A 15,627-nucleotide genomic window follows, 5' to 3' on the forward strand; every position below is an offset into this window, starting at 1 on the left:
TATAATCCATTTCAAAATATTATAATTCTTGTTATTTATCAAATAAAATAAATAAATAAATAAATAAATAAAATATATTAGAATTCTTGTTGGAGTATGTTCCACATCGCCTGGAGTTGCCGCATCTATGCTGGTTATGAGACTCTAGTTTTCCTCTCCTTAATACTTGAGTTTTAAGAAGAAGTGTGAGCTGAGCTTTTCAATTCGGTATCAGAGCTTGGTTGGGTCTGTGACTATTGTGCCATTTGTCCGGCTACTGTATATTGTGGTCCAGGATGGTGTGTTAGAATGTCCCACATCGCCTAGAGTCGCTTCATTTGTGCTGGTTACAAGGCTCTATTTCCCTATCCTATTTTAAGGAGAAGTGTGGATTGAGCTTTTCAATTATTCTATCATGAGATGTTTACATCAAATGCAAATTCTGATTTTAATCAGAATCTGGAAGAGTCGTCCTTTCTACAGATTCCTTTGCACGAAGATTAACCAAACCAAACTAAGCTTGTGTCCCACTCAAGTGGGGTTAGCTACATAATCCTTTGTATGAAGAATGAACAAGTAAAAAGAATTGTGAATCCCATTGAAATCTTTGAGAAAAACCTGGCGTCTCGAAATTCAAAATAAAGGCAAAAGAGCCTAACCAACAGGCTAACCCTTTGGTAAGAATACCTACAGTTAAGTAAGAAATCAGGGATTCGAATCTTTTTACTTACGTAGAAGTTTTATTCTCTTTATACTTATTTAGAATTGTTTCTCTTATTTTAAATTTTATTTATAATAATGAGATAGTGCAACATTTGCAATTGTCAGCAACCTATTTCTGAGGCTGCTGCTCAGCTTTGTTTAACTTCAAACCCAATTAAAAGGCGACATTTTCTATGCAACTTATTGTGGGGTAGCATGGGCGACAAGACATCAATTAGATCATTACAGTTCTTAAAAAATCACCACTCTAATAAAATATTCATAGATTAACTTAGGACAGAGCTACTGATTACCCAAGATCAGATTCTCAATAAAGAAGCTTATCTGCATATATTTAAAGCCAATGTCAAGAAAAGAGAAAGTGGTGCACTTTGTCTTAGGCACTTGGCAAAAAAAAAAAAACACAAAAGAAAAAAGGCACACTAGAGAGGTAGAGAGAAAGAGGCTGCAAGTTATTAGATGTACATGTAAATCAATGAAGTCATTAAAGAGGTCAATTAAAATTAGAAAAATGATTGTAGACCTAAATCTGAGTCGAAAGATAACTGTTGAAGGGTGACACAATGGGTCCCACCAATACCCAATGAGAGAGCTGACACGCAAGTCAGCTTTGGACCGAGTTTTAGCCCAAATAGCAGTGTTGTTAAAATCAAATCGACAGTTTATGGAGTAAATGCTTAAAGTTTTCATTTAATTTAGCTAATTAAAAAGAAAATACTCATAAACTGCATAATATGATGATCTGCTACATCAGTAATACACTAATTAATGTCATCAACACAATTAATATCATTATGTTCAAACAACTAAAAAATGGTCAAACTACCAAATAACTCGAAATATACAAAATACATGTAAAGACTAAGAATAATTATCTGAGTAAATGGCTGTGGTTATATCAGCTAATGAGGATTATAATACCAACAAAATTATAGGGTATGTTTGGTTTGTATTTGTAGAGTGATTTTGGGAAAAATTTGCTAAAAAACTTGTTTGGTTTGTAATTTTTCTAAAACAATTTTCAAAATCACTCTCTCTTTCTTACTCATCAATCAATCACTTTTTCTCTTTCCTCTCTCCTCCTCAATCACTATTTCTCTCACACACATCTACTCAATTATAATAAAATATCAAATCATTCCAAACTTCCAAACTCTAAAACTACTTTCAAAATACACAACCAAACAAACCAAAATTTTTTTTAAACTCTCTCCCCAAAACAATTTTTCAAAACTACTCTCTCAAAACCAAACCAAACATACCCATACTCTCTCACATACAGTTATTTAGGATGGAATTGTACTACTTGCACATAATCCTTTCACAGAATGAATCACAACAAAGACAATCAATGAAACTCATATAAAAAAGATAATGGATGAGACCCTTTCTGTGTTGTGATCATTTTTGTGCAATTAGATTTTCTATTTAGGATGGTGTAATGTAAGTAGGTGGTCCTGATGTAGCCAAAAGTCAATCCAAGGTCAGGTGAATCTGACCAGGATGGGATAGTTGGTGTGTGGTCCTTACATAGCTAAAAGTCAATCCACAAATGATTCTGAAGCTCTATATTGACATGAAAACAATAATCAACAATTCTCTTACTAACAAAACAATCATAAAACAATATCTACACAACAAAAAACAGAACTGCACGCCACTAGACTACCTTCATCCTTGAGAAATAAGTTTTACTTGGAAACCCTCATTAGTCGTCCTACAGGACTGGAGAGGACCCTCACAAAGGTAACTTTAATTTTTATTTTATGGTGCAATGGTGGCCTAAGCCAAAAAAGCCCAAACTAAAAAACCCGCCAGTAGGGTGTCTCCTGAGCAAGAAGCTGCTTTAGACACAAAAAAGGTAATTAATTTGAAACCTCACACACAGCTAATGAGTAGTAAAGATAACATGGAAATCTATAATCTAGACACCCAATTGCCATCATGAAGCACCGGGTGGTTCTTCATGGCCAATGCCTGGGCTATGCCCGGGACTTGTTGGTCGGAAGGCTTCTGTTTCAGTCCTCTTGTACCGGTTTAACCTAAAACCGCCAATTGCCGGAGGTTTAGGCCTTCTCAAAGAGCTGTTAGGGACAGTTGGATGAAATTTTGGCAGATGTGAAGCCCCTATCAAGAAAAAGGGTTGTTGTATTAGGAGGAGAGTCACACAAAGAGTTAGCACTCGGATTCTATGGTGTGAGGCCATTAAAAATGAGATTATAGGTTTTAGGAAGCTAAAGAAAAGTTTCTCAACTCATACACTATGTGAAGAAGTGAAAATTGATGTTTGTGAATCACTTAGACTGGTATTTAAGATGATTTTGAAGGTCCCACACATGACCTTGTTGGTTTTAAACAAGAACATAAAATGAAGAAGTGATGCACATGGTAGGGTTTTGAGATGTTAATGCAAAATAAAAAATGGAGAGCAGAAGCATGGGAATATTTTCCATTTTGGGTAGGGATAGCATTTCTTGACTCATTCCAATTCAAGCTGCTTTTCCACAGCCACTCATTGAAATTTTTGTACAACTCTTAAGGAAAGTGTTAAAATCCACCTACTCTCCACCTACTTCACCCACTTAAACCTACTCCACTAAACCTAACCCACTACACCACTACCACCTCACCTACTCCACTAAACCTAACCCACTACACCACTACCACCTCACCTACTCCACTAAACCTAACCCACTACACCACTACCACCTCCACTTCACCTACTCCTTACCTACTACACACTCACCCTCTTCTATATATAGGAATCATGAATCATTGTAATAGATATCAATATATCAATTAATAATAATACATACAATTTATTCTCTCTCTTTCTCTATACATTATTTCTTACATGGTATCAGAGCTGGTTTAAAACCTAGTATTTTCGCTTCCCCGGCGGGCGGCAACCTCACCTTAGCCGCCCGCCGGACCTCAACCTATTCCGCTGATAAAATCAACAAAGATTTGTGCAACTGTAGTCATGTGTGAGGCTGATGGAGAAGAATTCTTCACCTCATATGACGAGACAGTCTGGAACTGGAAACACTGCAACATTCTGCTCTGGAATTCTGCAGCAGCTAGATTATAGCTTGGTTGAGTGCCAAGCTTTGGTTCTTCCACCCACTCTTGAACTTGCCCAGCAAAGTGTAAAGGTTCATGCTTGTGTTGGAGGGACTAGTGTGCGCGAAGATCAGCGCATTCTCTCCAGTGGGGTTCATGTTGTTGTTGGTACTCCTGGTCGTGTGTTTGACATGTTGCGGAGACAATCACTTCGCCCTGTTTACATCAAAATGTTTGTCTTGGATGAAGCTGATGAAATGCTGTCACGAGGTTTTTAAAAATCAGATCTATGATATTTTCCAGTTGCTGCCACCCAAAATCCAGGTTGGGGTGTTCTCAGTTGCTGCCACCCAAAATCCAGGTTGGGGTATTCTCTGCCACAATGCCACCAGAGGCTCTTGAAATCACCAGGAAATTCATGAATAAGCCTGGAAAGAGAAAAAGCTCATGCTAGGATTTGCGAAGTGATTCGCTGCAGGAATTTTGGCTTTGGATGAAACCCTTACCATACTCCACTCATTCTCTCCAACTGTTCTAACTTTTTATTTTTATTATTATTATTATTATATCAAATAATCAATGCACTCATGTTCCCCACTAACAGTGTCCACTTTTGACCCAAACCATTTTCAATCCATCATTTCTCCTTCACCTTTTGCACCCCACTCACCGACTCTCTCTCCACTTTATCACATGGGTTTGTCCCTCTCTCTCCTCCATTTGATTTCAAAAATCACTTATTTTTATTTATTTTTTCCAAGTCACTTTTCCTCTTTTTTAAATACCTCACTTTATTTTGAAACAATCGCACTGATGTTTTTCATATAATCCATCTATAAATATTTTTTATCTATTTTCTTTCTCCCTTGTTTTCTTTCATTTTATTTTTATTTTTTCAACAAAACACTCCAAAAAAAAAAAAAAAAAAAAAAAAAAAAAACAACAACAACAACATTGTACAAACTTGTCATTTCTTCATGCCGGGGATCAACCCCGATCAGCATTTTACACCATAAAAAAAATAAATAAAAAATAAAAAAAATAAAAATAAAAAAAAACACAAAACAAAACAAAACACAACCAACACAAATCGGAACAGTGGGATTTTTCTTCTCGCCTATTCTGCCGGTCTTTTCTTCTTGCCACCGTCTTGGGCGGCCCTTGCCGGTGTTGCCTCCGTGTTTCCCACTCCACTGGGCATGATCACTACTCCCTGCTCCTCCACTGCAGCATATGGCGGCCCTCCAAATCGGAACATAAAACTGGCCTTCCGCTTCAGCTCCTTGTTTTCCGCCTTTAGCACACTTATCTCTGCTCGCGCATCCTTATACATGCGTTGGAGCAGAGCCAGTTGGGCGTTTAACTGCTGCACCTCATTTGTCCTACTCTGCAGCCGGTTCGACAAATTTGTAACCGCAGTCATGGTTTCCACACATGACTTCAAGGTATACTGATTGGCCTCCACATCCGACTGCACCGCCATTTTTTGCTCCACCGACCGCATCGGAAAGTTCAACGGAGCAAAACCAGAGGTGTTTGGTTGAGGTTCACGGGCCACCGCACCTGTTATCTCTCCTGTTGACTCGTTGAGGTCGGGAAAGAGAGTGAGCAGACCACGAGAAGATGAGGCCATGTTCTGGGTAGCTGAACGGGAAGAAGAGGCCATGTTTTTTGGGTTGCTGAGTGTTTCCGAGAAGGGTTGGATACAGAGTATTTACAGATTGTTTCAGAATGACAAGTTCAGAGGTTTCAGTCTGGTTTGGTTTCCTCCGCCTCCGCATTGGTTTATATTGACACTGACGACGCGGCCGACACGCCGCTCTGTCGCTCACGTGCCTCGCCGCGTCTCCGGCTCACCTTTTGATGGCTCGACGCTTTCTGTCGGGCATGACTTTTGATGAAGTGGGCGCGCCTTTTGAGGGCGCAACTTTTGATAACACGTCTTTTCATGGATTGGGCACGCCTTTTGATGGCACGCCTTTTTTGAAAAATTGGGCACACCTTTTGAGGGTGCGACTTTTTAAGGGTCCGACAAGACTCTGTAAACTGTCCCGACATTGATTTCGGTTAGCTCCTTCATGGGTCCGACAAGACTCTGTAAACTGTCCCGACATTGATTCCGGTTAGCTCCTTCATGGGTCCGACAAGACTCTGTAAACTGTCCCTACATTGATTCCGGTTAGCTCCTTTATGGGTCCGACAAGACTCTGTAAACTGTCCCGACATTGATTCCGGTTAGTTTCTACAAGGGTCCAGCAAGACTCCATAAACTGTCTTCTACATCGGTCTGACACCGCCATCCAGTGTCCTCTACACCGTTATGACACCACCATACAGTGTCCTCTACATGGTTATGACACCCCCATACAGTGTCCTCTACAACGTTATGACACCACCATCCAGTGTCTTCACCAATGGTCTGACACGACCATACAGTGTCTCTTATCCTCTTTTATTTTTATGTATTTTCTTGTTTTGTTACTCTCCCAAACTCAAGTTGGTTAGTTCCTATCCCCCTTGAGTTTGCGGGGGGCTGTTAAAATCCACCTACTCTCCACCTACTTCACCCACTTAAACCTACTCCACTAAACCTAACCCACTACACCACTACCACCTCACCTACTCCACTAAACCTAACCCACTACACCACTACCACCTCACCTACTCCACTAAACCTAACCCACTACACCACTACCACCTCCACTTCACCTACTCCTTACCTACTACACACTCACCCTCTTCTATATATAGGAATCATGAATCATTGTAATAGATATCAATATATCAATCAATAATAATACATACAATTTATTCTCTCTCTTTCTCTATACATTATTTCTTACAGAAAGATCAGGGCTTGATTAGACACCACAAGTGAGAACAATTTGTTTTGCTTGGCATTTCTATTTTGTTTTAGTAGCTTGAGAGAGACTGAAGCTTGCTACAAAATACAATAACTAAGTTTGCTTTTTATAAGGAAAAATGCTTCTTCCACTAGCAATTTTTACAATGATGTTTTCTTTATTTTAATTTCTTAGTTTTAGTTCAGTACATATGTAGGAGTAGAACATATGTTAAGTTCTTAGCTACAATGTTATTCGCAAGAGTCACTTAGCATGGAGAGGAATTCTTGTACATCAAAAAATTGGTTTTGATTCAATGTGTTTAGTGACAATCCCAATGACATTGTGTTGCAATTTGGTCATATTGAGTCGTAACTTTGATCCCATTAAATAGTAAATTTAGAGAATGTGCACGTGCGTATCAAACACTGACCCTCAAGAAAGAACTGAGTAAGAAAACTTATTAAGGATGCATTTTATGTTAGAATGTGTCTCACATTGCCTGGAGTTGCCCTATCTGTGTTGGTTATAAGGCTCCAGTTTTCCTCTTCTTAATACCTAGGTTTTAAGAAGTGTAGGCTGAGCTTTTCAATTTAGTATCAGAGCTTGGTTGGGGTGTGCCATTTGTTCGGCTACTGTATGTTGTGGTCCTGGAGGGTTCGTTAGAATGTGTCCCACATCGCGTGGAGTTGCTTCATCTGTATTGATTATAAAGCCCTAGTTTCCCTCTTCTTGATACTTAGATTTTAAGAAGTGTGGGCTGAACTTTTCAATTTTTTATTCATTGGACTTCTTACTTGACAAGTTTTTATTTATTTTTTATTTATTTTTTAAACATGTTCTTACTTTCACAGCTTGATTAGTGTAGGCATTTGTTTTTTATTGCATGACCTAGATTGTCACCTCACAAAACTCTTAACTACACTTACACATTAAGGATCAATTAAAAATTTTGAAATAAGCCCTCCCTTATATATGCCCCAACTTGGTCTCTCTCTCTCTCTATATATATATATATATATTTCTTTCCTTATATACATCCCATGTGGACTCACTAATATACACAAACCACTTGGATGCACTTGAACTTCACAAATATTGAAAAAAAAAAAAGACACCTTCACCTTTGATGGAGTTCTTTCCACTCTTTGACCATTATAACTAAAATCATAAGCCCGCAATCGCTTGTTGGTCTTCAACATACGCACCATTTGTTTGGGTGAAAAATGTTTTTTTAAAAATGTTTTTGGCATTTTCTTGCATATGATACAGCTAAAAACGAAAGTCAACCTACTAACACCACTTTTAAGTCATCAATTGTCTAAAAAGCTTAAATTGATAGGAAATGAGTCCAACAAATAAGGACCAACCAAATGCCAACGAGAGACTTGAATTGAACCCAGGACATCTCTCAACTTGAGTTTTAATACCATGCTTGGGTAGAATTCAAATCTCAAAAGCTAGCCATTGAGGGGAGGGTGCCCTCACGCTTATATACTTCACATTGCTTTAGTATCTAGACGATGTGGAACTTTGCTTCACAACCACCACCTCCCCCACCACCATCACCATTAACACCACCACAACCAATATCCCCGCCCAACCACCCCTAATACATTAGTTTCATGGACTTAATCAAATACAGGAAAATGTTTTTTTACGAAAAATATGTATAATTAAAAAAACCATTAAAAAAACTTTTCCATCTAAACAAACAAAGCATTAGTGGCATTCAAAATTTGTACTTCGCTAAATGCAGGAACTCCGATGATCATGTGGCCAATGTTTTCAAAACCGGACCGGTGAGCGAACCGGAAAAGGGACCGGGTGGACGGGTCACCGGTTCAACCGTCGGGTCAAAGCGGTCGAACCGTGACGTCATAATTAATATTATATAATTAAAAAATATAATTATAAATTATAAATAAATAAAAATATATATAAATAATCAAATAAAAATAAAAATTGTTGCATAATATTTATTAATAATATTTAATAAAGTCATAATTGATAAAAAAAAAAGTCACTTATTTCAAAGAAATTAAATTTTTTAAACATTCCCTCCAAATAAATTGATTGAATGCTAGATTTAATTTTGGAGGGAAATAAAATTTTCAACTCTCCCTCCAATCAATATGTTTCAAATAATTTGATTGAATCCCACATAGAATTTTGTAGGTTCTCTTTAAAAATCTTTTCCTATAAATAGGAATAGACTTTCATAATCTTCTCAAGCTTTCAATGAGACTCTTTCTTACGAGAGGAGACTCTTGAAATAAGAATTTTTAGTCAAAATTTTGAAATATATTTATATATATATATATATATATATATAAGAAAGAAAGAAAGAAAGAAAAGAAAGAAAGAAAATAAAAAAAAAAAGTAAAACCCAGAAAAAAAAAAAAAAAAATTGACCGGTTCTGGCCGGTTCGACCACTGGGTCACCGGTTTTACCGGTTCGACCACTGGGTCACCGGGTTTTCCCGGTTTTGGCCCCAATCCGGGTTTAGGGGGTTGACCGGACCGGAACAAGGCCCGGTTCCCGGTTCAACCGGTCCGACCGGCCGGTCCGGTCCGGGTTTGAAAACAATGCATGTGGCTAGCAATAACTATTATGGGCAGTGGAAAGAGTGCCCTCGTGTGCAAAGGGGCTCTGACTCTACCTTACTTTATGCACTTTTGTCAGCTAGGAAACATTTAGAAGATTTCTTACACTTTGAACACACTTCAGTCCACATCAATGCTCTCTTTTTTGTTTAAGGAAACCTAGGCCTTAGGACCTTATATGCATAGCTAGGGTGATTCCTTAGACCAAGATGGGTAGAAAGAAATGCCCTTTTTAAGCCTGACCAATCCTAGGGTAGACATAGTGCTTGTTTATGAGAACCGTGTGATTTGTTCAATATATCTTCATATTGGCATCATACAGCATCAAGAACAAAGTAATTGATTAAAGTGTATCTTTTCTTTTTAATAATTTTAATGTCATTTGTTTAATAGTAATGGTACCTAGCCTAATTTATGAACTGAAACCCCACTAGGATCTGTAGGCCATGGTTTAGTATTCCATCAGATATCTAATATCTTTCTCTCATTAAATTTCTGTTTACAACAAGGGATTAGTTGCTTTTGAGAGAGAGAGAGAGAGAGAGAGAGAGAGGATAAAGGGGATTCAAAACTTGTCACTTACCCAACCTTTGATTTATGTATGTATATATACTTCACTAGTTGCGGGTGCACACGCGATGCACGTGCAAATATTTAATATAGTTAATGAGTAAATAAGTTGAATAGAAACCATCTATGAAATAAGTTTATTCTTTCACATGGGCAGTTTCTCATATAGGTAGCTTTTAAACTCGTGGCAGACATTTATGGAAGACCAAAAAATGGGGCAAAGTTTTGAAAAGTGTTCACACCTACTTCATTGTACACTTTCTATAATAGTATAGATAGCATAAATGTTTGAGTGGCTGGAAATCATGAGATTATAAACAATTCTTCTTCTTCTAGGGTTTAAAACAAAACAAAGAAAGCTAAAAAATTAAATATATAACTTCAAAGTTGCCCGAGAGAAATTGCTAGTGAAAATTTCTATAAAATCCATCACAAACCTTTTAGCAAATCTTCCTAAATTAAAGAACAATGAGGTGGTTATAGTGACCCAGTTATCGGGTGGGACTTGTGTGTTGTTGAGAATTTCTCTTTGATAGTTTTTGTGTATCTCAATGGAGGGTTTGTAGCCTTTTAACTTTTTATAATAAAAATTACTTACTTTAAAAAAAAAAATGTACTTCTTGTTTGTATGTAAACACACCAGGTCTTTATGGGCCTTGCTTGAGTGTTGAACATGTTTTTTTAAAATCAGGCTAGTTGCCATATTTTGTAGTGTAAGATCATAATATTAAATGGTAAAACATTTCAAAAGAGATCATTTTGAGAAAGAAGAGATGACCTGGGAGATAATGGAAAAGGGTCTAAACAATCCCAAAGGATTGGCCTGGTGGCAAGGTTTTGGGTCTTGAGGGTGTGTTCCTTCCAAGGTTGATGGATCGAAAACCTCTTAGGTGCTCAAAATTCCTTAGAGCCATTAGACTGGGAGAAATTCTTGAATTAACCGTGGTGCACTTGCAGAAAACTCTTTGCCAAGGACCGGTGCACTTGCGGGACACTCTTTTCCAAGGACTTGTGCATCCCTAGGGATTAGTCGAGTTTGGATTTGGATATCCTGTGCTAATAAAAAAAAAAATAATGACGGAAAAGGGTCTAAACATAGTAAAAAACCAAGACAGAAACTGGAAATTAAGCATATATGAAACCCAGTGTAGAGGGTTTTGTAGAATGCTCAACCTATTTTCATAAATTTTTGAAGTATCATTTCACTATTTGAGAAGAGTAATTAGAACTAAACTAGTCAAAATCCCTTAGCCACTAGTAGTAATATATCCCAAGTGAATATTCTCATTTCCCCCACTGGGGCTGAGGACCTCTCCCAAAAAATAATAAAGGAAAAAAAGTGAAAATATTTAAAGAAAAAAAAGGCAATAACAAAGTAGTAAGTGCTTATCAATCTAAGTTTTCTTATAGGTCTGAAAATTTTAATTATTCTATCTGGACTAGTCAGTTGCAATCTCCTCTCTCTCCTATTTTGCAATGGAATTCTATGGCACCAAGCCATGTTAGCATGTTTTCTGCTGAATGATTCTTTATTCCCAATTTCCTCTTCCACTGTCCAAATACGCGCTTAATTGTTGAAAATTTCAAGACATAATTCAATTATTGGGAGTGCATTGGGCTAGGTGACAAAATTAGGGACTATGGCGATTTTCTGATCCGTATGAATTGTGCTATTGGAAACCTATTAGTTACTCATTTATGTAGAGCAGTTATAGCTACCTTGCGAGTCTCTTTGGAGTCCTGGAATCTCACATCGCTTAGGAGGTATAGGTGAAGTATATCATAACATTAGGTTGGTATAGAATGAACTAAGTGGACTGGTACTAACAACTTGAACTTTAGTTTTTGGTTTATATTGGTAGATCCACTCTATTCAAATTATTGAGCCAATAAATATGCTACTTTGGAGCATGACAAATGGTATCAGAGCCACTGTCGTTGTCCGTAACAATGTCACAAGTGCATCACAAATTACAATCATCTATTTTTGTGAGCCGAACCAGAAACTCATAAAAAGTAATGATTGTGATGTATTGTTGGCATTGTGACTGATGGTAGTAAATAATTTGTGCATTTATTTGTGCGGCTTTACTCTTTTTTTTTTTTTTTTTTTCTGATCATCATTTCTTGTCTTGCGCATTTATGTGTGCGTCTTTACTTTTTTATTTTTTTTCTGATCATCACTTCTTTTGTCTATATTTATAGTATTTGTAGTACATATGTGGACTTCAATATCACAGATGATAAGTAAAGACACTTGTAACATAGTTCTCTTTAGCTTTTGTTAACATTTGAAAAGTATGCACTATGAATTAATAAACCACCTGGACTCACCCCTCATATCCAAAAGAAATAAATAATTATATATATATGTAAAAAATATTGATGATAAGTAAAGACACTTGTAACATAGTTCTTTTTAGCTTTTGTTAACATTTGAAAAGTATGCACTATGAATTAATAAACCACCTGGACTCATCCCTCAAATCCAAAAGAAATAAATAATTATATATATATATATATATATGTAAAAAAAATCGATAGAGAGAGAGAGAGCCGTGATGAACTGAGAAAACATCGTAGGTATTGATTTGCTGGAACCCATTTAAATTACCCAAAAAGCATTTTAAAATTTTTAACAGTCAATTTGCAAAGTAATAATAATAAATAAATAAATAACAGTCAACTTGGATACTACCAACAAAGAAAGCATCAACTTGCAACATGGGTGTGGCTTTTGTCTTAATGTTTAAACGAAAAGGAAAATGTCTCGTAGCTCAAATTTTGTGGTTCAAAAGTGGCTCAAATGGTCAAAACGACGTTATTTTGGTCATTTTTATGCTGTTATGTACTCAAAACGACGTCGTTTTGGCCATTTGAGCCACTTTTGAGTCACAAAATTTGAGTTACGTAGCATTGTCGAAACGAAAATGATGTTTGAAGCTTGTCCTTATTATTTTAATTTTAATTTAATTTAATTTTTTTTGTGGGTGTCTAATATTTTGCTTTGACTAATTTTTGAGTACATGAATTCTCTTGTTCCATATATACCAAGTAATTATTGGATTAAAACTTTGGGTAGCCAACCTGAAGGAGCAAAAAGTAAAATATTTAACCATTAATTTATTCTTTGATGTTCAAATTCGTAACTTATTTGTGATTGGTTTTGATTAATCATAATAACCACATTAAAGCTAAGTTTGGCAAAATTTTAAATTGTCAATTTTTTTTTGAATAATTTTTTATTTTTATTTTTAAAGTCAATTTAGGCAGGAGTCTCAACCGAATCAACAATGTTTTTTTGCAAATTTGCTTTTGTTATTTTTTCAAAAGGAGCCATCATAGAATAGGGGTAGGACCTTTTGATTATTATTGATGTAGATTCGAGCTATTTGAAGTATTTAGATCTAATAATGACAAAACGATAAATAAGAATGCAACTCAACTTATGTTGGGTTTGGTTGGAGAATTTGAAGAAGGATTTGAAAAGAGAAATGAAAAAAGTAGGTGAAATGTGAATAAAATATGTTTATATTTCATATTACACATTTTTTTTTCTTTTCTTTTTCAAATCTCTCCCTAAATCTTCAAACTAAACACAATAGGGAATTGATTTGAAAGATTTATGTTCGAATTCGATAGTCAAAGTCAAAGGTGGTTTTCAAGTAATTTCCTTTTTTTTAATTTTTTTTTTAGGATAGTTTTATTTTGACAATTACTTTGTCAAGAAAAATTTATGTTTAGTACACTTCGTTTGCCATGTTTTTTCTTAAGATTTTAGTATTAGAACAATATCTTTATAAATAACTACTAAAACAATATATTTATTTCATGGTATTAATTTCATTCATACTCATTTAAAAAACATAATATTATAAAATCATAAAATTAATACTTTTTCTTGGTCTACCATGAAAAACTTCTTTTTAAGGAGACACCAATTAATGAATTATTATTTTTCAAAATTTTCCTTCTATTTTCACTGATAAATGCATTCATATTCTTTTAAAAAGGACTAAGGAACAAGATTTATTAATTACCTTAGACTTTCTAAAGTGTACATCATTAGGGACATCCCAAAATGAAAATAATGGGTACAAAAAATATGAGATGGAGAGAGAACTAAAATCATTCTCAATTATGTATTGATTCCATCAAAAAAAAATTACAAAAATCCTCAAAATATGAACTTAAAATTAAATTTCTAAACAAGGACAATTTTATGAGTAATGATTCTCAAACCGAAAGATAAGCCGATCCTGACTCATTGGTAGGTTTTCATTGGTTCGTTTATAGGGTTCATTTGTCTAGCACCAATCACAACCGATATATGACGCTTTGACTTGAAAATTCCAAACCCTTCATATATGGAAATTTTAAAGTCATTTTCTTTGAGATTTTAATATTTTTAATGCATTTTTAATATTTTGCCTTTTCAATAAATGCCTTTTCAATACATATTATAATATAAAAATCAATTTTGTCAGATTCTTTTTCTCTTTTCTTCCCTTATTTTGCATAATTCATTAGGTTATTGATGTTGGCCTAAACAAGATCAATTAAAAAAGGACAAATTACTCAAATAGTCCTTATAGTTTGAAACTTGTGTTACTTTGGTTCCTAACTTTTCAATTGTGACACATTTGATCCTGAATTTTGAATCTTGTTTCAAATAAAGACAATTGAAGATACCATTGCTTAATTTCAAGGGCAAAATTAATAATTTAATAAAATATAAACTAATTTGACAAAAATAAATGTCAAAAAAATATTTTTAATTTTTTAAAAATTATTTTTATCCAACAATGATAAAATTATGTAAAATTGATAAAAATTAATAAAAATTACATGATTAATTTTTTAAAATTAATTTTACATGATCATCATCCAAACGCATAATAAAAATTAATTTGGTAAAAAAAATAAATAAATGTTTAAAAGATTTATCAATTTTACATAATTTTATTTTTAGTGAGTAGAAATAATTTTTAAAAATTTTAAAATATTTGTTTGACATTCATTTTGGTCAAATTAGTTTATATTTTATCAAATTGATGATTTTACCCCTGAAAAATCTAATGATATCTTCAATTGTCCTTATTTGGAACAAGATTTAAAATTTAGGGTCAAATGTGTCACAATTGAAAAGTCAGGGATTAAAGTGACACAAGCCCCAAACCTTAGGGATTATTAGTGTAATTTACCCATTAAAAAAACAAAAACAAAAACAAAAGAGTACTACCAGATAATGTTGACATTTATATGCTTGTGAAAATAAAAGGATAAATTATGCAAATGGTCTCTATACTTTACATGATGTGTCAATTTAGTCTCTGTTATTTTAATTTGCTCGATTTTGCCCCTTAATTTAACAGATTGTGTCAATTTAGTCCAATAAATAGCAGATGTTAAGTTTGGTGGACGGAAAGTCTACATAATGTGTCAATTTGGTCCTTGTAGTTTACACAATGTGTCAATTTGGTCCATGTTGTTTTGATTTGCTCGATTTTGACAGGGACCAAATTGACACATTGTGTAAACTACACGGACCAAATTGACACATAGTTTGACTTTTCGTCCACTAAACTTAACAACCGTTTTATATTAGATTAAAATGATATAATCCGTTAAATTAAGGGACAAAATCAAGCAAATTGAAACAACATGGATCAAATTGATACATCGTGTAAACTACAGGGACTATTTGTATAATTTACCCAAAATAAAATAAAAATGAAAGTTGTAAACAAAAACTGGTTTTCATGTTTTTTATTTTTTATTTAAACACTAACAAATTAAATTTTACAATTACAAAAAGTTGCTTTTACTTATTTAGGGGGTG

This window comes from Camellia sinensis, chromosome 13 (assembly GCF_055761805.1).
Source record: "Camellia sinensis isolate YWXY chromosome 13, ASM5576180v1, whole genome shotgun sequence".
NCBI lineage: Eukaryota > Viridiplantae > Streptophyta > Magnoliopsida > Ericales > Theaceae > Camellia > Camellia sinensis.